The sequence below is a fragment of the Pavona decussata genome, unplaced genomic scaffold, assembly GCF_977016875.1.
Source record: "Pavona decussata unplaced genomic scaffold, jaPavDecu1.1 SCAFFOLD_426, whole genome shotgun sequence".
NCBI lineage: Eukaryota > Metazoa > Cnidaria > Anthozoa > Scleractinia > Agariciidae > Pavona > Pavona decussata.
In genome coordinates, this window is record NW_028145783.1 from 943923 (window position 1) to 969039 (window position 25117).

Genomic DNA, 25117 nt, shown 5'->3' on the forward strand with positions numbered 1-25117 from the left:
AAACGGTAGCGCAAGTTTAAACTCTTCTTGTCAATCCCCATTTTGTCATAACACAATGTTTGGGAGCGAGCCGGAGTTCCGCCAAACCTGAATTATGGATTAAGCTCTTTAATTTTGCCAAAATTCAAACTTTAAATTCCATAGCAATGTTAAGGTAGAAAAGCGAAGAATTCATGCCCAGTCAAGACTGCAAGTGCTGCAGATTTTGTGATCAGGAACTGAGACTGTCACTTATTTGGAGTTGCGCCGAACCAAACTTTAAAGTATGAATTCGACAGGAATGAAGAAAACATGCCCAATCGAGAATCCAAGTGTGGAAGACTAAGTCATCAGGTGACCGTCACTTATTTGGATGATTCAGATACGACGGAAGATTTTTTTGCGAGTTTTAGCGGATCCCGCCTCCATTCAAATGAGATAATTGAGCACCAGTCATTGCACACTGCTTATCAGTGTACATTCTTCTGTGGAAAAACGCAAGTGCCTTCGAGGTAACGTATAGTTGATTTTCATATCTGCAATGAATTCATTTGACTCTTTTCATGATGCAAAATTTCGCATCATCTTTCGCATCAAGATTTTGTTCAAGTTGGAATACGAAGGTCTTGAGCAATTACTTGGCTGTGCACGGGAATCAATGATTCCTCAAATTTTGTTCTTGAAGAAGCAAAAATGGCGTTTCCAGCCGGAGCGTGTGATACGGTCAGCGAGACCTAAAATTCAAAAAAGATTTTAACGAATTGAACTCAGTGCAGTTCACAACAATCCTTACATTTGAAACCATGCCTCTGTTGCCTAATTGCACTAACTTGTCTAAAACGATCTGTGAAAACAGTATTTTGCTGAAATTTTCAATAAAGGCAATCTAAAATTTTCTTCGGTAAAAATTCAGCTCAAAAATTCTTAACACTGGAAAACTAATTGTTATCGTTTTCGAAGGGGCAAATATGACGTTAAAAATGCGATAAAAACGTCAGTTAGCGTTTCCTTAAAAATATCACGGGACAGGTGTTGTAAAAAAAATAGACGCCAAGGTTGGTGTTTAGCTTGTTTTATTCTTGTCAGGTGTGAGCTTCTTACAGTACAGCTTTCAATTAAATATCGTTTACAGAATGTACACGGTTCCCAGACTCTATGTTTTACAGAATGAATGCTTTACAGAATCTCTACGGTTTTCAGATACTATATGATCTTAGTATTTATACTGTTCATTTCAAAAGCATTTGGTCAAAATAATGGGTAATGTTCTAAGTACGTAATTAAAATTTAGCCAATGGCAGCCTAAAAGTTCTTATAAAAAAGGTTCTTAGGTTTCCTTTGTTCAAATAAGATAATTAAGCGCCATTCATTGCACACTGCTAATCACTCTGCATTCATCTGTGGAAAAAACGCGAGTGCCTTTGAGGTAACGTATAGCCGATTTTTCTATAAATGAAAGTTAACGAATTGACTCTTTTCATATTGCAAAATTTCGCATCATCTTTTGCGTCCAGATTTTGTATCGAAATGTATTTCAGTTAACGGTTGAAACTTCATACGTAAAATATAGCTGGAAATAGTGGAGCTAATAACTAGAAACTCAGGGCCTTTTCATTTAATCCCGGTTACCGAGATGAAAAATGTCCTAAACGCCCAAAATACCCGTGGACCCGCATTCCGACTTAACATGACATTTATTCAGGAGGCTTCAACACAAATACAAAAATATCCTGAATAGGGAAATCGTGGGGTTAACCCTGTATTAAAACAATTTCCCTGACTTGTCAGCGACCTCACAAGCCATGCTCAGTTAAAATTGTTTCGTCCCGGTCAGTCCCGGTATCCGGGCTGTAGTGTTCATATGGGAAAAAATTCCAGCTCGTTTACCGAGATGTCGGTCGCAAAAACCGAGATCTCGGTAACCGGGCCAGCTCGCCTTCTCATATGAACACATCAAAATTTTTGTAAAGAAAAGAGTGGCGAGGCGAGATCTCGGAAACCGAGCCAGCCCGGTCGACCGGGCTCATATGAAGAGGCCCTCAGACAGTGTCAAGTCGGACGAGCGAGCCACAATTTTAATCAAGTGGATTAAAATCTTTGCTTTTACAGTTTCGGCTAAAAAGTGCGAGCGGTTGCGCGCCTTGATCAAATACTTGGTCAAGAAGAGATCACTTATTTGTTTGGCCTTACAGCTGAAGAAAAACCTATTAGGAATGTAATGACTTTCGTGGTAAATTAACGACATTATGCTTGATCACCAAAAAGAGAAAAGTCCTACTTACTTTTACGATTCTTCATTGGGAACCGCTATAAGTTTTGAAATTCTTTCTTTAAAGATGAACGGCCTTTTCAATTTATAGGTCAAGACAAGAATCAATATACGTATATTTACTTAAGCAGGCGCAGAAAACAAAAGAGAGCTCTACCGGATTATTTTCCCATCGGCGGCACGCATCCCCCTTTTGTTATGCACGTGTACTGTAATTGTGGCAGGTATTAAAAAGACATCCAAAACAAACTTGAACTGCTGGATACAAAGTCCAGAAGGCTAACCTTATCGTTAACTGCACAAGTTTTAGAATTTCTAGGATTAAGCTAAAATATATGTTCACACAGCCCTTGAAAAGGTTTAAAACAATCTTTGAAAACGATATTTGGTGAAATTTTCTCGTATCGATTAGAAATTAAGACAATCTCAAGTGTTCTTGGATAAAAATTCAGCTCAAAAATTCGTAGCACTGGCAAACTAATTGTTTTTGTTTTCGAATGGGGAAATATGTCGTTAAAAATGCGATAAAAACGTCATGTAGCATTTTCTTAAAAAACGGAAACAGCTGGTAAATTTGGGAAATATTTTAAATTCCGTTTCCCAAAACCTTCAGTAATAAAAATTAGTTTCAGCGTAAACATCCGAACAGATCAAACTCCAAAAGGTTATGGAAATATTCCGTGTAAAGGACATAAACAATCTGGGAAAACAAGAGCCAACATTTTTAGTAATGTGCTCCAATTTTTCCGTTGGGTCCAGTAGAAAACGGTTCGATTAGAATTATTTCAATTCAGTTAAAGCGGCCATTTTAATTGTTGTTTTCGATAGTTTAGCTTCAACTGAACAGGAACCGAACCATGCATGTTTCGCGTCTTCTTTGTGTTGGCTTTTGGATATTTCTTGGTCACGCAGTTTCCTAGGAACATTGCGTAACTTAGACGTTTATTGCACATGCAGTTACTAATCCAAGTCCAGTTGAACATTTCTTTTTCATAAATCTTTTTAAAAACGTTTAAAGTGATACTACTGAAACCTTGGTCATTTGCTTAAGTTGGTTGCCGTATTTATGAGAATAAGCACGGGAGAATGAGTTAATTATTGGGGTTAACAGATATATTAAAAAGCTTGCAATACGCCAAGCAGCTAGTGACAAGTACTAGTTTACAATCTAAATAAGCAATCTCGGACTCTATGATTCAATATATTCCGTGACTTGTAGTTTCTCGCTATCGGGAAGGATATAGTCACGGTATTGATCATTACCGTATCAATACAGCGACTGAGTGTGAAGTGAAACTATCCAAACACTAAATCAACTGCAACTGAGTTACGTACAACGCGATCAGTCTCAGTGCAAATAAACCGAGTCGGCAAATGCCATAAAGCTATGAAGAGATGCGGTTCGGACTTGACTGGCCCGTAGGTTAAGCAAATACACCACAAATTTGCATCCTTGTATTGTATTTTGTTAGAAAGAACAATCTTTCAAAAGAAGTGAAGAAAACTTAAGATGTTAACTATTTAAGTATGCAATACGGAAGTCCTTAGTGACAGCTTAGCACTAGCTGCTAGCTTCCAGCAATGTGGAATGTGATTACCTTCCCGAACACAGTTAGAAAACAACGACTACCGACGCAATAAGCTATTTTGATAGTTATCCCCCTTATAAGTCAGGAGCCGTTAGAGCCAAACTAAGTTTGGCTCCAGTCGTTTTGTGAGGGCGAAATCGCTCGGTTTGCTCATGACACAATGTTCGGGAGCGAAATGGACTTCCACGAAACCTGAATTAGGGATTGAGCTCTTTAATTTTCTAAAATTCAAACTATAAATTCCATAGCAGTGGTCAGGTACAAAAGTGAAGAAATCATGCCCAGTCAAGACTCCAAGTGCTGCAGATTTTGTGATCAGGAAGAGACTGTCACTTATTTGGAGTTCCGCCAAACCAATCTTTAAAGTATAAATTCGACAGGAATGAAGAAAACATGCCCAATCGAGACTCCAAGTGTGGAAGACTATGTCATCAGGTGACCGTCACTTATTTGGATGATTCAGATACGACGGAAGATTTATTGCGAGTTTCAGCGGATATCGTCTCCGTTCAAGCGTCAGTCATTGCACACTGCTAATCAGTCTACATTCATCTGTGGAAAAACGCGAGTGCTTTGAGGTAACGTATAGCTGATTTCCCTATTAATGAAAGTTAACGAAATGACTCTTTTCATAATGTAAAATTTTGTATCATCTTTTGAGTCAAAATTTTGTTTAAGTTGGGTCTTGAGCAAGGGCTTGGTTGTGGTGTCCATAATTCCTTAAATTTTGTTCTTGAAGAAACAAAAATGGTGTTTTCAGCCGGAGCGCGTGATACGTTCAGCGAGACCTGAAATTCAAAAAGATTTTGACAAATTGAACTCAGTGCAGTTTAACAATCATTACATTTGAAACCATGCCTCGCTTGCCCAATTGTCCTTACTTGATCAAATACTTCGTCAAGAAGAGATCACTTATTTGTTTGGCCTTAAAGCTGAAAATCACTTTTTAGGGATGTAATGACTTTCGTGGTAAATTAATGACATTATGCTTGATCATCAAAAAGCGTAGAGAAAAGTCCTACTTACTTTTACTATTCATCATTGGGAGCCGCTATAATTTTTGAAATTCTTTCTTTAAAGATGAACGGCCTTTTCAATTTATAGGTGACGACAAGAATCAATATTCGTATATTTAATTAAGCAAGCGCAGAAAACGAAAGAGAGCGCTACCGGATTATTTTCCCATTTGTTTGTTTAAATCGGCGGCACGCGTCCGCCTTTTCTAATGCACGTGTACTGTAATTGTGGCAGGTATTAAGAGGACATCCAAAACAGATTTGAATTGCTGGATACAAAGTCCAGAAGGCTAACCTTACCGTAAACTGCACAAGTTTCAGAGTTTCTAGGAATATGCCAAAATATATGTTCACACAGCCTTTGAAAAGGTTTAAAACAATCTGTGAAAACAATATTTGCTGAAATTTTCTCCTATCCTTTAGAAATTAAGACAATCTCAAGTGTTCTTCGGTAAAAATTCAGCTCAAAAATCGTAACACTGAAAAACTTATTGTTTTCGTTTTCGAAAGGGGAAAAATGTCGTTAAAAATGCGATAAAAACGTCACGTAGTATTTTCTTAAAAAAAACAAAAACAGGCGGTAAATTCAGGAAATATTTCAAATTCTGTTTATCAAAACCTTCAGTAATATAAATTAGTTTCAGCAAAAACATCCGAACAAACCAAACTAAAATAGGTTACGGAAGTATTCCGTGTAAAGGACACAAACAATCTGGGCCAAAACAAGAGCCAACATTTTAAGTAATATGCTTCAATTTTTCCGTTGGGTCAAGTAGAATACGGTTCGATTAGAATTATTTCAATTCAGTTAAAGCGGCCATTTTAATTGTTGTTTTCGATAGTTTAGTTTTAACTGAACAGGAACCGGAACATGCATGTTTCTCATCTTCTTTGTGTTAGCTTTTGGATATTTCTTGGTCATGCAGTTGCTTAGGAACATCGCGTAACTTAGAGGTTTATTCACATGCAGTTACTAATCCAAGTCCAGTTCAATTCTCTTTCATACATTTTTAAACGTTTAACGTGGTACTTTTGAAACCTTGGCCATTTGCTCAAGTTGGTTGCCGTATTTATGAGAATGAACAGGGGAGAATGAGTTAATTATTGGGCAAACAGATGTAAGCTTACAATACGGGGGCAGCTAGTGACAAGTGCTAGTTACTTTACAGTCTGAACAACTAATCTCGGACTCTATGATTCAATATACTCCGTGACTTGTAGTTTCTCGCTATCGGGAAGGATGTAGTCACGGCATTGATCATTGGCGTATCAATACAGCGACTGAGTGTGAAATAAAACTATCCAAACAGTAAACCAACTGCACCTGAGTTAGAACATAATCAGTCTTGGGAATAAACCGAGTCGGCCAACACCATATAACAATGAAGAGATGCGGTTCCGACTTGCCTGGCCTGTGGGTAAAACCTGAATACACCACAAATTTGCATGCCTGTATTGTATCTCGCAAGAAAGAACAATCTTTTAAAAGAGGTGACGGAAGAAAACTTAAGATGTTAACTATTAAAGTATATAATACGGAAGGCCTCAGTGACAGCTTAGCGCTAGCTGCTAGCTTCCAGCAATGCGGAATGTGATTACCTTTCCGAACACAGTTAGAAAACAACGACTACCGACGCAATCTTTCCCCCACTTTATAGATAAGCTATTTTGATACTTATCCCCCTTATGAGTTAGGAGTCGTTAGAGCTAAACTAAGTTTGGCTCCAGTTGTTTTGTGAGTGCGAAATCGCTCGCTTTTGTCATGACAGAATGTTCGGGAGCGAGCAGGAGTTCCGCCAACCCTGAATCAGGGATTAAAATTAAACTCTTCAATTTTGCCAAAATTAAAACTATTAATTGCATACCAATGGCCAGGTACAAAAGTGAAGAAATCATGCCCAGTCAAGACTCCAAGTGCTGCAGATTTTCTCATTAGGAAGAGACCGTCACTTATTTGGAGTTCCGCCAAACCAAAATATAAAGTATAAATTCCACAGGAATGAAGAGCTGACATGCCCAATCGAGACTCCAAGTGTTAAAGGCTATGTCAACAGGTGACTGTCATTTATTTGGATGATTCATAGACGACGAATGATTTATTGCCCGTTTTAGCGGGTCCCGCCTCGTTTAAATAAGATAATTAAGCGTCAGTCATTGCACACTCTAATCAGTCTACATTCGACTGTGGAAAAACGCGAGTGCCTTTGAGGTAACGTATAGCTGATTTTCATATCTATAATGAAATGACTCTTTTCATAATACAAAATTTCTCATCATCTTTCGCGTCAAAGTTTTGTTTAAGTTGGTAAACGAAGGTCTTGAGCAATTACTTGGCTGTGGCAATCAATAATTCCTTTTGTTCTTGAAAAAGTAAAAATGGCGTTTCCAGCCGGAGCGAGACGTGAAATTCGAAAAAGATTTTAACGAATTGAACTCAGTGCAGTTAAACAAGAATGACTTTACATTCGAAACCATGCCACGCTTGCCTAATTGCCCTAACTTGTCTAAAACGATCTGTGAAAACAGCCGTATTTTGCTGAAATTTTCTCCGATCGGTTAACGATAAAGGCAATTGGGAGACAAGTCAGCGAGCGGTCGCGCACCTTGATTAAATAGTTCCTTAAGAAGACATCACTTATTTTTCTGGCCTTACAGCTGAAAAACACACATTAGGAATGTAATGAGTTTCGTCGAAACAAAAGAAGCGTAGAGAAGAGTCTTACTTACTTTCAGGATTCTTCATTGGGAACCGCTATAAGTTTTGAAATTCTTTCTTTAAAGATGAACGATTTTATTAGTTTATAACCCAAGACAATAATTCAATATACGTAAATTTATTTAAGCAAGCGCAAAAAAGCGAAAGAGAGCGATAACATTATTTTCCCATTTGTTTGTTTAAATCGGCGGCACGCATCCGCCTATTGTTATGCACGTGTACAGTGTAATTGTGGCAGGTATTAGAAGGACATGCAAAACAATTTGGATTGCTGGATACAAAGTCCAGAATGCTAACCTTAGCGTTAACGAAATAAGTTTTAAAATTTCTAGGATTAAGCCAAAATGTATGTTTACATAGCCCTTGAAAAGGCCCAAAACGATACGTGAAAACAGCATTTTGTTGAAATTTTCTCCGATTCATTGGCGATAAAGACAAGCTAAAGTTTTCTTCGGTAAAAAGTTTAGCACAAAACTTCTTAACACTGGAAAAGTAATTGCCTTCGCTTTTTTTTATGGGGAAATGTGTAGTTGAAAATGCGATAAGAACGTCATGTAGCATTATCCAACTTAAAAACGAAAACAGCTGGTAAATTCGAGAAATATTTCAAATCCGTTTCCCAAAACCTTCAGTAATATAAATTAGTTTCAGCGTAAACATCCGAACATATCAAACTATATTAGCTTATAGTAATATTCTTTTAAAGGACGCAAAACGATCTGGGAAAACAGGAGCCGTTATTTCAAGTAGTATGCTTCAATTTTTCTGTTGGGTCCAGTAAAAAACGGTTCGATTAGAATTATTTGAGTTCAGTCAGTTAAAGCGGCCATTTTGTTTGTTGCTTTCAACCGAGTTCACTTTTAACTGAACAGGAACCGGACCATGCATGTTTCGCGTCCTCTTTGTGTTGGCTTTTGCATATTTCTTGGTCACGCAGTTGCTTAGCCGGAGCATTGCGTAACTTAGAGGTTCATTGCACAGTTACTTATCCAAGTCCAGTTCATTTCTTTTTCATAAATCTTCAAACGTTTAAAGTGGTACTAGCCCTATTGAAACTTTAGTCATTCGCTCAAGTTGGGTGTGTATTTTTGAGTATGAGCTGGGGAGAATGAGTTAATTGTTGGGTTAAACAGACGTAAGCTCACAATACAGGGGCAGCTAGTGAAAAAGTGCTAGTTTACAATCTGAAGAACTAATCTCGGACTCTATGATTCAATATTTTAATTCCGTAACTTTTAGTTTCTTGCTATCGGGAAGGATGTAGTCACGGTATTGATCATTAGCGCATCAATACAGCGACTAAGTGTGAAGTAAAACTATCCAAACACTAAATCAACTGCACCTGAGTTACGTACAACACGATCTGTCTCAGTGCAAATAAACCGAGTCGGCAAATACCATATAGCTATGAAGCGGCTCCGACTTGCCTGGCCCGTAGGTTAAGCAAATATTCCACAAATTTGCATGCCTGTATTGTATTTCGTTAGAAAGAACAATCTTTCAAAAGAGCTAAAGAAAACTTAAGATGTTAACTATTCAAGTATGCAATACGGAAGTCCTTAGTAACAGCTTAGCGCTAGCTGCTAGCTTCCAGCAATGCGGAATGTGATTACCTTCCCGAACACAGTTGGAAAACAGCGACTACCGACGTAATCTTTCCCCCACTTTATAGATAAGCTATTTTGATAGTTATCCCCCTTGTAAGTCAGGAGCCGTTAGAGCCAAACTAAGTTTTGGCTCCAGTCGTTCTGTGAGGGCGAAATCGCTCGGGTTTTTTTATGACACAATGTTCGGGAGCGAAACGGACTTCCGCCAAAAACCTGAATTAGGGATTGAGCTCTTTAATTTTGCCAAAATTTAAACTAGGAATTCCATATCAATGTTCTGGTAGAAAAGCGAAGAAATCATGCCCAGACAAGACTCCAAGTGCTGCAGATTTTGTGATCAGGAAGAGACTGCCACTTATTTGGAGTTTCGCCAAACCAATGTTTAAAGTATAAATTCCACGGGAATGAAGAAAACATGCCTAATCGTGACTCCAAGTGTAAAAGAGTTTGTCATCAAGTGACTGTCACTTATTTGGATGATTCAGAGACGACGGAAGATTTATTGCGAGTCTTAGCGGGTCCCGCCTCGGTCAAATAAGATAATTAAGCGTAAGTCATTGCACACTCTAATCAGTCTACGTCCATCTGTGAAAAAACGCGAGTGCCTTTGAGGTAAGGTATAGTTGATTTTTATATCTATAATGAAATGACTCCTCATAATACAAAATTTCTCATCATCTTTTGCGTCAAGATTTTGTTTAAGTTGATAAACGAAGGTCTTGAGCAATGGCTTGGCTGTGGGAATCAATAATTCCTTTTGTTCTGGAAAAAGTAGAGATGGCGTTTCCAGCCGGAGCGTGTGATACGATCAGCGAGACGTGAAATTCGAAAAACATTTTAACGAATTGAACTCAGTGCAGTTTAACAAGAATGACTTTACATTTGAAACCATGCCTCGCTTGCCTAATTGCCTTAACTTGTGTAAAACGATCTGTGAAAACAACCTTTTTTTGGTGAAATTTTCTCCGATCGGTTAACGATAAAGACAATGGTGAGACAAGTCAGCGAGCAGTCGCGCACCTTGATCAAATAGTTCCTTGAGAAGACATCACTTATTTTTCTGGCCTTACAGCTGAAAAACACATATTAGGAATGTAATGAGTTTCGTGGAAACAAAAAAAGCGTAGGTAATAGTCTTACTTACTTTTACGATTATTCATTGGGAACCGCTATAAGTTTTGAAATTCTTTCTTTTAAGATGAACGACCTTATTTAATAGTTTATAACCCAAGACAATAAATCAATATACGTATATTTCCTTAAACAAGCGCAGAAAACGAAAGAGAGCGATAACATTATTTTCCCATTTGTTTGTCTAAATCGGCGGCACGCATCCGCTTTTTGCTATGCACGTGTACTGTAATTGTCGCAGGTATTAAAAGGACATGCAAAACAAACTTGGACTGCTGGATACAAAGTCCAGAATGCTAACCTTAGCGTTAACGAAATAAGTTTTAAAATTTCTAGGATTAAGCCAAAATATATGTTTACATAGCCCTTGAAAAGGCCCAAAACGATATGTGAAAACAGCATTTTGCTGAAATTTTTCTCCGATAAAGACAATTCTTCCGTAAAAAGTTTAGCTCAAAAATTCTTAACACTGGAAAACTAATTGCCTTCGTTTTCTTATGGGGAAATATGTAGTTGAAAATGCGATAAGAACGTCATGTAGCATTATCCAACTTAAAAACGAAAACAGCGGGTAAATTCGGGAAATATTTCAAATTCCGTCTCCCAAAACCTTCAGTAACACAAATCAGTTTCAGCGTAAACATGCGAACAGATCAAACTATATTAGCTTATAGAAATATTACTTTAAAGGAGACACAGAACGATCTGGGAAAACAAGAGCCAACATTTCAAGTAATATGATTCACTTTTTCCGTTCGGTCCAGTAGAAAACAGTTCGATTAGAATTATTTCAATTCAGTTAAAGCGGCCATTTTCTTTTTTGTTTTCCTGCAACAGTTCACTTTTGACTGAACAGGAACCGGACCATGTATGTTTCGCGTCCTCTTTGTGTTGGCTTTTGGATACTTCTTGCCCAGCCCCTTAATTAGGAACATCGCGTAACAGTTTACTTAGGGGTGCACATTACTAGGCCAACTCCAGTTCTTTTCATAAGTCTTGAAACGTTTTAAGTGGTACTATTGAAATCTTGGGCATTTACTCAAGTTGGTTGAATATTCTGGAGAATGAGTTAATTCTTGAGGTAAACAGATGTAAGCTTACAATACGGGGACAGTTTGTGACAATTATCATCGGCTAGTTTATAAAGTCTAAACGGCTAAAGTCGGACTCTATGATTCAATATATTCCGTGACTGAGTACGAAGTAAAACTTTTTGAACAGTAAATCAACTGCACCTGAGTTACACACTTTTGTGATGTGAACAATATTTCTCCCCAGTGAAGAAGAATAATCCATTGTATCATTATGTTAGAAGATCTACTTGCGAATAAACAAGGTTACCACATACTGTATACAGCAGTGGAGTTAGAGATGCGGTTCCGACTTGCCTGGCCTGTAGCTAAACAAATGCACCACAAATTTGCATGCTTGTATTGTATGACCCTAGAAAGAACAATCTTTTAAAAGAGCTGAAGAAACCTTAAGATGCTAACTATTTTAGTATACGATAAGAAAGGCCCCAGTCTTAGTGTCTGACAGTTTAGCGCTAGCTGCTAGCTTTCGGCACTTCGGAGCGTGATTACCTTCCCGAACATTGCAGCAAACAACGACAACCGACACGATGTTTCTCCCATGTAATAGATAAGCTACAGGCAAGCTTAGTTTGGCTGCACTCGTTTTCAGAGTGCGTGAAATTGCTTTTGTCATGATAAATCCTCGGGAGCGAGCCGGAGGTCCGCCAAACCTGTTTAAACAATTTAAAAGCTCTTTAATTTTGGCAAAATTCAAAGTATAAATTCCATAGCAATTTTAGTAGAAAAGAGAAAACTCGTGCCCAGGTTAGACTCCAAGTGCTGCAGACTTTGTCTACATGACTGAGACTGTCATTCACTTGGAGTTCTGCCAAACCAAAATGCAACATAAAAATTCCATAGCAAGGCTGGTTAAGAAAAACAAAGAAAACATGCCCAGGCGAGACAGCAAGTGCTGAAGACTTTGTAATCAGGTGACTGTCACTTACCAAGATACGACAGACGTTTTGCAAGTTTTAAGCGCCGCCTCCAGTCAGGGAAGATAATTAAGCGTCAGTCATTGCATACTTTAATCAGTCTACTTCATCTGTGGAAGAACGCGAGTGCCTTTGAGGGTATAGTTGATTTTCCTATCAATGAATGTTAATGAATTGACTCTTTTAATTTCATAATGCAAAATTTCGCATCAACTTTCTCATCAAGATTTTGTTTAAGTTTGTATAAAAAGGTCTTGAACAATGGCTTGGTCAATTCCTTTTGTTTTTGAAGAAGCTATAATGTCGTTTCTAGAGCGCGTGAACTAAAATTCGGAGAAGATCCCTGCGAATTGAACCCAGTGCAGTTTAACAATCCTCACTTACATTTGAAGCCACTCCTCGCTTGTCTAAGAAGCTGCTACGGGACAAATTTTGTTGGTTGGTGATCAGCTTTCTCCATACTTTTCAGGAGTGAGCTTCTCAAGGTATAGCTTTCGTACAAGATAGTTCTATTTATATCTCAAGGTTAAGTTAATTTGTTTTTTTCGGAACACAGTAAACACTATTCATGTGGGAAAAGTAGTGTTTCCAGCTGCTCAGGGTTCCACGAACAAAAGAACTAAGGGCACCTAAAATAACTAACTTGAGTTTAAAGTTTCACATAGTTAACGAGAATCTTGGTCAGGTCAGCTTTACGAATAAATTTAAATTAATATTAATTTAGGATGAAATGTTCCTAGCTTCAGTTGGGAGATTGTTCCATACTTTTGGTCCTGTGTACCGTAGGGAGCGATGTTTCTCTCATGCAATAGATTTGATAGCTATACCCCTATACCCCTTATGAGTCAATAGCCGTTAGAGGCAAACTAAGTTTGGTTCCAGTCGTTTTCAGAGTGCGAAATTGCATTAATTCGCCATGACACAATGTTCGGGGGCGAGCCGAAGTTCCGCCAAACGGGATTTAGCAATAAGTTATTTAATTTTGCCAAAATTCAAACTATAAATTCCATAGCAATGTTAGTTCAAACCGAACAAATCATGCCCAGTCGAGACTGAAGACTTTTTCATCAGGAAGTAACTGTCACCGTTTTTTTGTGATGATTCAGAAATGGAGATCCGTAAAAGCTGATAACTTCTTAAATTCTGGCAATCCTCGGAGCGAGCCAGAGTTCCGCCAAACCTGATCTTTAATTTTTGCCAAAATTAACTAGTAATATTAAATTCTATAGCAATGCCAGTTAGAAAAGAGAGGAAATCATGCCCAGTCGAGACTGCAAGTCCGGAAGGCTTTTTCATCAGAAAAGTGACTATCACTTATTTGGAGTTCTGCCAAACCAAAATTCAAAGTATAAATTTCATGGCAATGTTGGTTAGAAAAACAAAGAAAACATGCCCCTGCGAGACTCCAAGTGAGGAAGACCTTTTTTATCAGGGTCCAGTTATTCAAAGCCTGATAAAGCTAGTCCTGGATTAACGTGAACTTTAATTCAAGTTTAATTGCTAATCGGTAAAGATTCTTTCAAAATATTTTTGCCCCTCCGTTTTGGCTAAGACGTTTCTTTACCTTTAGCTTGAAACAAGAATAAGGCTTTAAAACCACTTTTAAAGAGCGAGATGAAAACTTTGATTAACTTTGTAGATAATACCGTTAATCGGCTTTCGAACAACCCAGCCCAGGTGATCGTCACTAATTTGGATGATCAGTTCAGATACGACGGAAGATCTCCGAGTTTAAGCGGGTCCCGCCTCCGTTCAAGGACGCCGATAAATAAGCATAGTCATTGCACACTGGTATTCAGTCTCGCAACATTCATTTTTCGGAAAGCGCGAGTGCCTTTAAGGTAACGTATAGTTGAAATAAGTCAGAATGCAAAAGTTCGCATTATCTTTTAAGTTGGTATATGTGATAAACACATACAGGATATCAAGAAGTTGAACCTTATTCGGCTCTTGATCGCTTAAAGAAAAATATAAACAAACGCAAATTTTTATAACAAAGATTCCTGACTTGGTTTAAATCAGCACAATTTTCGATTTATTAATTATATCCTGTAAATAGCTCGAAGTGTTTGGTCTTCAAAGTTACGTCCTCAAAGAGTGATGATGAAATTGCTTTGGCTTTGACAGATGACGCACGAGAAGACGAAGACGTTCTGTCTTGTCACACTAGATTCTGATGTTTCTTCTACCAGGAGAAGAAAAATACCTAGAGTCCAAGAGAGCTAGGCGTTCAGTTTAAGAAATTAAGAGTTGCTCAAGATTGCCAGCTTCAAAATCTCGGGGGTTGCCACCATGAAAAATTATAAAGCACTCGAACAGACACTCTTCTAAATGGATCAAGTTTGACTCGTGTCTAGCCTGGGAAGGTTGATGCTTTGGGAAATTTTAAAATTTATCAAAGTACTTGAACGTGGCTCTTCTAAATGGCCAATGAAATTCTGTTTACTTTCTTTTAATAGTGTTAAAAGGTCCCCCATAACCCCGCAAGGGGGATTTCATGGCAAGCAAAACCTGTTCAAATCAGTCAGTTAAAAGTCATGGTACAGAGCGAGAGTATTCTAACGTTGACTTCGTAAGTGCGGTGTAACGTTTTACGTATTTTGAATAGTGTAAGTTACTAAACAAAAAGACATAATATTTTGCGAGATGAGAAAGCAATGAGACAAGTCAAATATTTAAGTTTTTTTTAGTTGTAACTTTCAACAGTTACCTATTACAACTAATAAATATTAATTGCCAAAATATACGGAGAAAATAAGCCTAAAGATTGCCGATAAAACGAAAAAAATTATTGAGAAGTGGCAATGAAGAAGACTGCATGCATGTCATTGGGATCAAGAGGTTTTTGCTATGAGGAAATTTAAAATTAATCTGATCTGTCTAGCTTGAGAATGGCCAATTTCCAAAAACCGCCTGCACGACTTTCTGGCAGCAAAGAGTCAAATTTTCCAACCCCTTTTCCGGTATACACCGTGTTTACTTATCGCGAAAACACGCATGATAAACTTGCTACCAGTTAGGGTCAGTTTAAACGGTTTCAACATTTGCTCAACATTCGCTCAACAAAAGTTGAGCGAGTTTTGGAAGTGAATAGAGCGTTGTGCGGGAGCCGTTCCAGTGGTTTCAACATCGGGACAACATGCAGTCGGTCTGAAGTTTCTAACAAATTGATTGCGAAGAATTGGGATTAATTTAAGAGCCTGAACGTGTGCGCTGTCTTCAACCAACAAATATTGAAGGAAGTGTTCAAACGACTTCAAGATATATTCTGAATTAAAAGTTAATTCAAAATTCTTTAGGTTTTGGATCAACGTAACACCATAAAACCGTTGACCTTATAGTATCTTTCATACTTGCGTAACTTCGCGATTCAATATGAATGATGCCTCATTACATCAAGCCAAGGAAAATGTGCATTTTTAGTTTTTACTTGCCCTTAGTAAACAAATACTGTAGGAAAAATAACTTCAGTTGTACTCTTATTTTGCAGAGTCAGTTTTACTACTCACTCAGTGGAAATCATGAAGTTCGTTTTTGTCCTTATTGCCCTGGTTTGTGCCAACTTGTATTTCTGCCAAGCGGTAAGATAATCTCAATTTTCCTGTCCAACAAAGCTTTGCAGGCTACTTATATTGGTGAGACCGGCAGAAATTTAAACGTACGACTGACTGAACACAAACGAGCAACTAGAAATGGTGATATCAACAATCACATTGCTGAGCACCATTTACAAACGAACCACAGAATCGACTGGGACTCTGCCAAGTGCATTACCTACTGCACAAATTACTATCAACGACTCACTCTGGAAAGCTGGTTTACTAACTTAGAACAATCGCCACTCAACCGTTGCCTACAACTACCTGCACCATACAAACGACTTATTGACAACAACAACGAAACAGACAAACAATAGACATTTTACTAACAATAGACCCACGGACTTTTTGCCTAACAAAAGACGGATCGAAACGCACCAATCACTTTTTACAGTCTTCACAGCCAATAACATCACGGCTTACTGACAAACGACCAATAACATCTGGACTTCGTTGACCAATCAGGTTAACAACCAGACACGAATATACCACCTACTGACGTTCCACAATTCACTTGACTCTGAAGATGACTTCCGCTCAGGTTGTCGAAACGTCAGTAAAAGTCACCACAAACAGTCTTTCTCAGGACTACACTCACCCCGATGATCATAATTTACGTACTTATGTACTTTGGAATGCTGGGTTCAAACCATTTACAAAGCTTTCTGTTTAAACTTTAATCTTCAGACTGAATTGTCAGCCATCATGCCCACATTTCAATTTTCTCCGGAAAGAGCTCGAAATTAAAAAAAAAATGTTCACAACTTTAACTTTTATCAGAAAAAATAAATTTCATATTTACCAACAGGAAAATCCTTTAACGATGTAAAGTATATGAAATAATTCATATATGAACTGCGGATATAGATGAAAGTGAGAAGTGATCATCGCAGTGAATTTTCAAATTTATGCAATTGGAAATTGGAAGCTTTTTTTCAGGTTTCCAATTTCCAATTACATAAATTGGAAAATTCACTGCGATGATCACTTCTCACTTTCAGGAAAATGCTTTGTTACTAAGATCAAGCAAAAAAAAGTCAATTTTATTTCACTTTACGCATGATTTTGTGTCACTAATCTGTCTTAAAGGGGCAATGTCCCGGCCACTTTGCTTTATTTTGCTCAAAACTATTCAAATATTTGACAAAGAACTTTCTTTGTAACGATACGGGGAAGAAAATATTTAGGTTTTTCTTCTGGGAAGAACGAACTATAATTAGTTTTTAGAGACTTCCCTAAAATACACAGGAAGAACTTAAAAAAGGTTGCAATCCACTTTTATCGTAGCCATCTGCGTGAGCTAATATAGTTAAAAGTAGTCTCTGTGCACTAGTAGGGTTATTGTTAACAAAACGCATTATTTAAACAATTCCATTGAAACAAATACGTTTTCTGGCTATTTATAGGGACATTAAAAATAGGTAACAGTGCCCCTTTGAACAAAAAACCTTTCTCGCTCTGACTTGTTTTACGAGAGCCTGTTCGACCCTTACTTTACATAGAATTATGTATTATTATATTATATTAGGATATTAACGTCTCGGTCCGTACAATTTGACGCAAAAATCACGATAATTTCACGTGGACTTGAAGCCAATCTATGGGTTTAATCGAGGCTCTCTGTTTCTAGAACCAGAATACTCTGGTTATAAAACCAGACTTGAACCAGGGAATAACCCTAGTTTTACCAAGCTTCTGTTTTCAGGGCAATTATTTACATTTGTAGCGAAAGTCGCCTCACAACAAGTTTCATTCTTAGTTTTGCGCACCGTTACGAAAATTAAAAGGGCAACCATGATTGCGGGAAGGCTAAACGTATTTAATTAATGAAGTTTTGATAAGTTGGAGACAGACCGTTAATTTGACTTCTTAATTTCTGATTTAAGTACGCAGGCAAGCCATCTGCGCATATTGAAAGTTACAATCGGGGAGAAGTGACTTATTCCGCTGGAGAAGGTATTTTCTTGGTAGTTTTTTTCTTGATTTATTTGACTGTGATGTTAAGTAGAATTTAATAACCTCCGACAACCATTAGAAAAACGGCTCATCAGAATTTTCTTAGATATTAATAATTTTATTTCAATGATTCCTAAATAAATAGGGGTTGGATTGTTGACAGTACCTTAAATTCGAGTAGAATAAAATTGTAATTCTTGATAACAGTTGAGAGCTGATCGTTCAAAGTTGGGAAAAATATTCCACTATAAATTTTTAACACCAAGCATAATTCACCCGATTGACGGTGAAGGTAGTAAAAGTATACCCTTCTTACTTGCTTTCTAGTGATCAAAGACTGGTCTGTCGGCGCCACCCACAGCCATCTTGCGGGACGTATGAGGTACAGCGACGGACGACTGATTGTGCCCACCACTGGACGGTACTTCATCTATGCGCAGCTTTACTACCATGGCAAAGGAAGGATTTTCGTTCTAGTGGACGGCTACCGAGTTACTATGATTCAGCCCGTGATTTCAAATCGAGATATGGAAGGTTCCTTGAACGCAATCGGGGTATTTGAACTAAATGCTGGTGACAGGATCTATTTGAAGGCAGGTCCTTATAATTCTCGCCGCCCTGTCAAAATTTACATGTCAAGCTATCACAGTTACTTTGGAGCGTTTTTGATTTGAGCTTACACTTTGCTTGACCTCAAACTAACATCGAAATTTCAACTGTGTCGTCATGAAATAAGGGAATGTAAAGCTTAAAGCTGCTTCAATAATTGTGGTTACGATGTTTTCTGATTTTTAGGAGAAAAATTCTTGGTTTTGCTTTCCAAATCGCATTAGGTTACTCGCTGGATCAATCACTGCAATGCTTTGCGTAAAAGTGAAATAAAGATTGCTGATGCTTAATCATGGTGGATTATTATTTGACAAACAATAGTTTTATCAATTGAGACCAGCGAAACTGAGATATCAAAATCTTCCCTTAAGAAAACTGACCAGCCCCAAAATTTGGTATATTAGCTATTTGAAAGAGGAGAAGTCACATTGCACCCAGCACTTATTCAAATGCCAAATGTTGGATGAAAAAGGAAAAGTTATTGGTTTCATTTTACTCTAATGGTAAAGATAAAAAAAATACAAAGATAACCCCCTTGAAATGTGCCCATATGACTTACGTGAAACTGCATCCGGATCAAAAATCGTTCTCAACTCGCTTGAGGACGGTGCCATTCTCGTCCCCAGAGCCCCAACGTTTTTTTTTTTTTTAATTGTTGAACGAGTGGCTCTGGAACCATCCAAACATATCCTTTTTTTCATTGGCTGTCCAAAACCTTATGCGCTATAAGGTGAAAAATGCTACGCTTCTGCGTATTGGTCTTTACTTCCGGTGAGACGCTTGAAATCGTGCTATATAAAGAAAGAAATAATGTAAACATTTTGTCGATAAGTGAAAAGTACTTACTTTCCGTTTAGCGCAAAAAATTAGCGATTTGGATAAAAGTTCATCAAAGGCGATGCCTGAAATATTTTCGGAAACTGGATGTTGAAATATTGGACTAAGTGCTTCAATTCTTCCAAATAAGCTAGCTTGCTTTTCATAAAAGGATAAAAGCTCGGAGGAAGAACTGAATGGAAATTATAGTACATGTAAACCATACTTTTTGTACAAGCACAAGTCAGGAGTGATGTAGCTCTCAATTTCGAAGGTAAGTGCCTCTGACTCGGTTTTATTCCGTTGCCCAGAGACTCGCTTACGGCCAGTCATAGACAGAACATTTCGATTTATACTCGGAAGCACTGTACACAGTCCCACACAAATAACAAAATGCTGAGAAAAATTGAAGTTTCTCTTGTTGGACTATCTGTGATGTATTAGGCGGTTTATTCCAAGGAATCTCATATTCTGTTTTAAGCTGACCACAGATTCATTGGATTGTCCTGCGCAAAGTAATGTAATTTGGAATTGATTTAGTAAATAAAAATAAAATAAATAAGTGCAAACCTTACAGAAGCTCTACCAACTCCCCGATCAGAGGCTAAGCAAACAGAAGCTAAAAGATTTGTTCTTGGGTTTTTCTTGCACTGCTTAAGAGGCTGTCCGCATTAGAACGGATAAGGCAAATTTCGGCTTTTCACCGATTTCGCTGATTTTTTCTATGAACATCAATCATTATATCCGATAAACAAATATCACATTAATTGAGCTCAATGCAATTTTTTTCGTTCTTGGCGAGACGGTTTACAAGGTGACCTCAAAACTACCAAATTTACCATTTGGGACACTATAATTTATCTATATATTGCCAGTGCTGCCAAAACGTCATTCATTGCTCAAACAGCTTGAATATTTTATACATTGAAGTTCCATTCATCAATAACAATTTAAATGTTTAACGTTTGTTTTCTGTCAAATTTTAACTGAGTTACAATTTTTTCAAAATACCTCCTCCTAAACTTCAGAATGCATTAAACGTGACATGTATGTAGTTAAAGCCTATTTTCACAAAAGTGGGACCTCTAGAATGCTCACTGAAAGCTTCATGACCTTGATGAATGCTTACTCGAATAGAAGTAATCATAATAGATCAGCAAAAAGTGCCAAAACTCACCCGTAAATAGCGAAACCTTGACTCTGATCAATTGTATTTATATCTTGCTGCGAGCACATGCGATTTTCCGCTGAGCGAGCACGATTTTCCGCTGAGCAAGCACATGTCAATTTTTCTTATAAGACAGCTGCTGACTGGCTAGAATTGGCTGCGCCATAAAACAGGATCTCTGATTGGCTGTTTCTTAATGCGAACGATGAGTCGAACCGTCGAACCAAGCCGTCGAATCAAAATTTCTCGATGGCTTCAAGAATATGAAGGCTGCCTATCGGCAGCAATAATAATCACAAGGTAAATATTTCTGGCCATTTATCCATATTTTAGAGAAGATTTATCCTTTTATTGGTATTTTGAATGAAACCTCTTGAGCTATTTTTCTTTTCCACGATGTGCTATAGCAGCGTTACCTTTCTTGTATGTGTGAATAGAATCAGTAGTTAAAAATCCTTTCCAAGACAAAGAATTAGCTGGGGAAAAAGTTCCTTTCTCCCTCTTATAGAATGTGAACTGGTTTCTTTACGTTTTGTGACGCAGTGTCACGAGTATTTTTCAACGTATCAAGACTTTGCTGTTCATTTCGGTTCAGACGCCGTACTTCACATGAGCCGAAACGAATTCAATGAATTACGTTCATGTGAAGTACGGCGTCTGAATCAATTCAGAACGGCCGATTTAATTCGGATCGGCTCAGCAATTTTTCCCGCCTGGCTCAGCCGGGAATAACGGCTGTAGACCGGCTTTGATTCAGACGCCGTACTTCACATGAGCCGAATCGAATGCATAAATTATTATAATGTATTTTTCCTAGGGTTTTCCCTTAAAACATGCGTAGAAGAGTGTTGAAGAAAAAAACAACATGGCGGCCTGGCGTTCAAAACTTTCTGTGACGAGTTCTAGCGAAGCTGACATGTGTAGTTCGTGTTTTAGCACGACAAAATATAAATGTCTGAAATGTAAATTCCCATTTGCAACAACTGTTCGATTTTGAGAAAGATGAAGATTCCTCGGATTCTTCTTTTTGCTGAGTTTTCCAGTATTTTTCGCAGAAAAAGGCTCTTGTTTGCATTTTGTTACCAGCGTCCGCCATGTTTCAGCTGTGTTTTCAAGGTATGTTTCACCGCTGACCCGAATCCGCAATTTTTAGGGGAATTAATTTCGGCTGAATTAGTTCGGCGTCTGAATCAATTCAGCCGGGATTAATTAATTTGGGTCGGTCTAAATTCGAATTCGATTCGGCTCATGTGAAGTACGGCGTCTGAACCGGGTTTATTCAATTATTAAAACCCAGAGGTGTTCCAATTTGAATATTTTTTCAAAACCCCCCTGGTACATTCCGAAAGATCGGCATTACTTAAAAAATGTCTGCTTTACCATCCAGTTGTTCCCTGCATGGAAAATCACAGACTCATTTTGGATCCAGCAGAGACAAGGAGAGCTTTGTTTTGCTTTCTGAAAGCAACTCAAATATATCGGCGCATTTGGTGAGCTACCACTTATCAAAATGCGGCGATGTTAGCGAAGCAGAGCTGATCGGAAAAGAGCGGGCATTCGCGAGCTTGACGATCTGCCTGAGATATGGACATTTATTTGGAAAATTTTGGCGAGCGGCTAAGTCGTGCCAGTACACTTGCTGGGAAGATTGTAAGTGTGGCAGGGTGGAGTCAAGTCATAACTGGAGTGGTCGATGAAATGATTCTTCTGTTTGGCAAAATTGCCACTGTTGGTTCGCATAAGTACGATTTTTCTTTAGGCTGTGGTGTATTTTTCTCCGTAGTCCGTTTCCATTTAGGTTTATTTTCGGTTTCTACTTTCACAATGTTTATCTCGCCAGTCAACGTATAATTGATAAGGAAAACCGAATATCTGAAAAACACGTGATTTCAAGGTATGGATGTGGTTAGTCTGGTTCCAAACGCAAGTATATTAGTCTTTTGAGTCTCTTTTGAGTCTCATGTATACAGATCAATTTGCGGTCAATACAACGCTTAGGTAACACCAGCCCAACGTGGTTCCAATAACTTGACCTTAAAAAAAAAAAAACGTGTCCACCTGTTCACCGTCCATCTCGAGAATTACCTGTAATGTTTAATGCAATCTATGTTTATTCTATTCTAAGGATGAGAGAATTTATGTCAATGATTTTGTCGTTGCATCCTTATTCCTAGCTATCTGCACTTCTTGCCGCAAGAACAAAATTGGGCGCCAAAATGTTCCTAATAAATCCCGGGAAAGTAGTTATATTTTGGGTATCCTGGCTCATTTTCATTTTTTTTTTTCATAAAAAATACCCTCAAAAGTCAACACACGAAAAAAAAAAAATTCCCCCAAACTCCACACAAAAAATTCCTCAAAACCCCAACAAATAAAAAAAACCTCAAACAAGCAAAAAACCCCACAAAAAATCATCTTTAAACAAGCGCAAAAAATCATCAAAGAACTCACTCTCCAACAAGCATAAAAATCCCAAGGTCATTTAAAAAAATTCAAAGTGACTTTCCCTCGGCTTTCACGTCCGGTTTTAATGAGAAAAAATCAAAGGGACTTTCCCTCGGCTTAAACTTCCGGGTATTAATGAGAAAATATTCAAAGGTACTTTCCCTTGGAGAAAAAAAAATGATGAAAAAGCCATTTTTTCGGAGACATTCTCTGAAAATCATTCTCTTTTGAAATCATACTCAACATCATCAATCACAATTTTTCCATTTTTCACAGCATTTGCAATTCCAACCGCTCAAAGATTCATTCCGTTCATCGCTTCCTTTCTTGTGGCGAATTCAAATCGACTTCCGGCGTTTGAAAAAACATAAGGCTTTTTCATCGTTTTGTTTTTTTCTGAAGAAAGACCAAGCGCTTGTTCCAACTCATTCTTCGTGAAAATTGCGTTGTTTTTTATCTCCTTCTTTTTCGCCATTTCAACAAGCGAAGAACGAGCAGGTTACAAAATGATTTCATCGCTTTGTTTGATTAATTCAATAAAATCATTTTTTGTCTCTCTGGCGAGAAACAAATCAAAGAGGCCTTTTCCTCTCGATTTAAGTTTCAAATCGAGAAAATCGTTTTCCATTTTAAATAAATATTTTTAAAATTTTTTTTGACAGGTCTTTGTTTTTTCAACCAATAAAGGAACAATGTTTGTTACACGAAGCAACTTAAGATTGACAGTTTATTCCGCTTTGCATGCGAAAATTTTTTAACAGGAAGTCGATGATCTAATCATTTGGGACTTTCCCACTTTATTAATAAAAAAAATGGTATAACAATGTTTTATTGCTACGCTCGGTTATTACAAAATCCAAAAATATGTGTCGGGAAACGCCGTTTCCCAAAATGCAAATTTCACTAATCTTATTAATATGCTTGTCGGGAAACGCCGTTTCCCAAAATGCAAATTTCACTAATCTTATCGATATGCTTGTCGGGAAACGCCGTTTCCCAAAATGCAAATTTCACTAATCTTATTAATATGCTTGTCGGGAAACGCCGTTTCCCAAAAGCTTCTTTACATATTTCACGAATGATTTTCATGCTCAACATAAAAGTACGGATTGGAACTGCACAACAAAGTCTTGAATATTCCTCAAACGGTTCTTGCTGTCGCTTCGGATACTTCTCTCAAAAGTTCTTCTCCGTTGCTTGCCGTTTCTTCGAGACATCTCCAAATGTTTCATGCCCATGAACTTGGTAAAGCTTCTTTTTTTCTTTCTTCTTCCTTTGAAATGAATTGCTTACCGTTACATTTTGCTTGAATATTGTTTCAGATTCGATTTTCTCGGATATTTCTCCCCAAGACTTTGATACGTCCTATAGCATCTGATTCTTGTCCGGTCTGACAAGAATCACTTACGTGTATGATTTATATTGGCTGAAAACGTCATGTGACAGTTAGGTCATTTTCGAAAATAGCCTGTTACAATAGAGAACAATCTCGAAGGGTCCAAAGTCCACGGGAAAAGTTCCTCAACTTTGAAAACAGGAAGTTTTAAACTGTAAAGTTCCTGTTGAATCATCATTTCCGAGAAAGTGAAATAATTGACATAATTGTTTTATCTCGTGAAATAAACAACGAAAAACCACCCGCTCGCTTTTGAAATTCAACTCTCAACTCGTTACATCGAGAAGGGACCCAAGTTTTTTTTGATATATTTTTTTTATTTCCTCTTTTAAGGCATCAACATCAACTGTCTTCGTCGGTTCGCTTTTGACTGTCGAATCCTTCCTTTGTTTATTTCGAAGGCGCTCTTTCATTGAAAAATATTTTTCAACCTCTCGCAAAATCAAGTCAAACTCAACGTCGGATATGAATCCATCCTTCAAAGCTTTCGAAATTAATCGACTCATTGTCAAATGCGACGATTCAGCGAGAGAAACAGTTTTCTCATGTTTTCGCACTTTCCGTTCCAAATTTTCATTTCCAAACATTGCAGCTGATGAGACGAGCGTCATCACCAAAGCGGCTACATTCAAAGGAACTCCGACAGCGATACCGATTCCACTCAACGAAGTTGCGAGACCGCTTGATGCAAACAAAGTTGTCAAAAATATTGAAACAGATTTGATTTTCGAAGCGATTGATTTTGTCTTTTTATATTTTTTGCTGACTCGTTTGTAATGAGAAATCTCGTTTTCGAGTTGTTTTTGACAATCA

General features: G+C 37.8%; 2 long non-coding RNA genes across 2 annotated transcripts; both read left to right on the forward strand.

Annotated features, from left to right (window-relative positions):
* Positions 1 to 423: 423 nt before the first annotated feature.
* On the forward strand, positions 424 to 15899 carry LOC146450809 (uncharacterized). The gene is made up of 3 exons (XR_014860227.1): positions 424 to 491; positions 4096 to 4415; positions 15806 to 15899. It is a non-coding gene; the product is annotated as an uncharacterized LOC146450809 (long non-coding RNA).
* A 1810-nt stretch (positions 15900 to 17709) lies between these two features.
* Positions 17710 to 18769, forward strand: LOC146450810 (uncharacterized). Its single transcript, XR_014860226.1, has 2 exons — positions 17710 to 17870; positions 18198 to 18769. It is a non-coding gene; the product is annotated as an uncharacterized LOC146450810 (long non-coding RNA).
* Positions 18770 to 25117: the final 6348 nt, after the last annotated feature.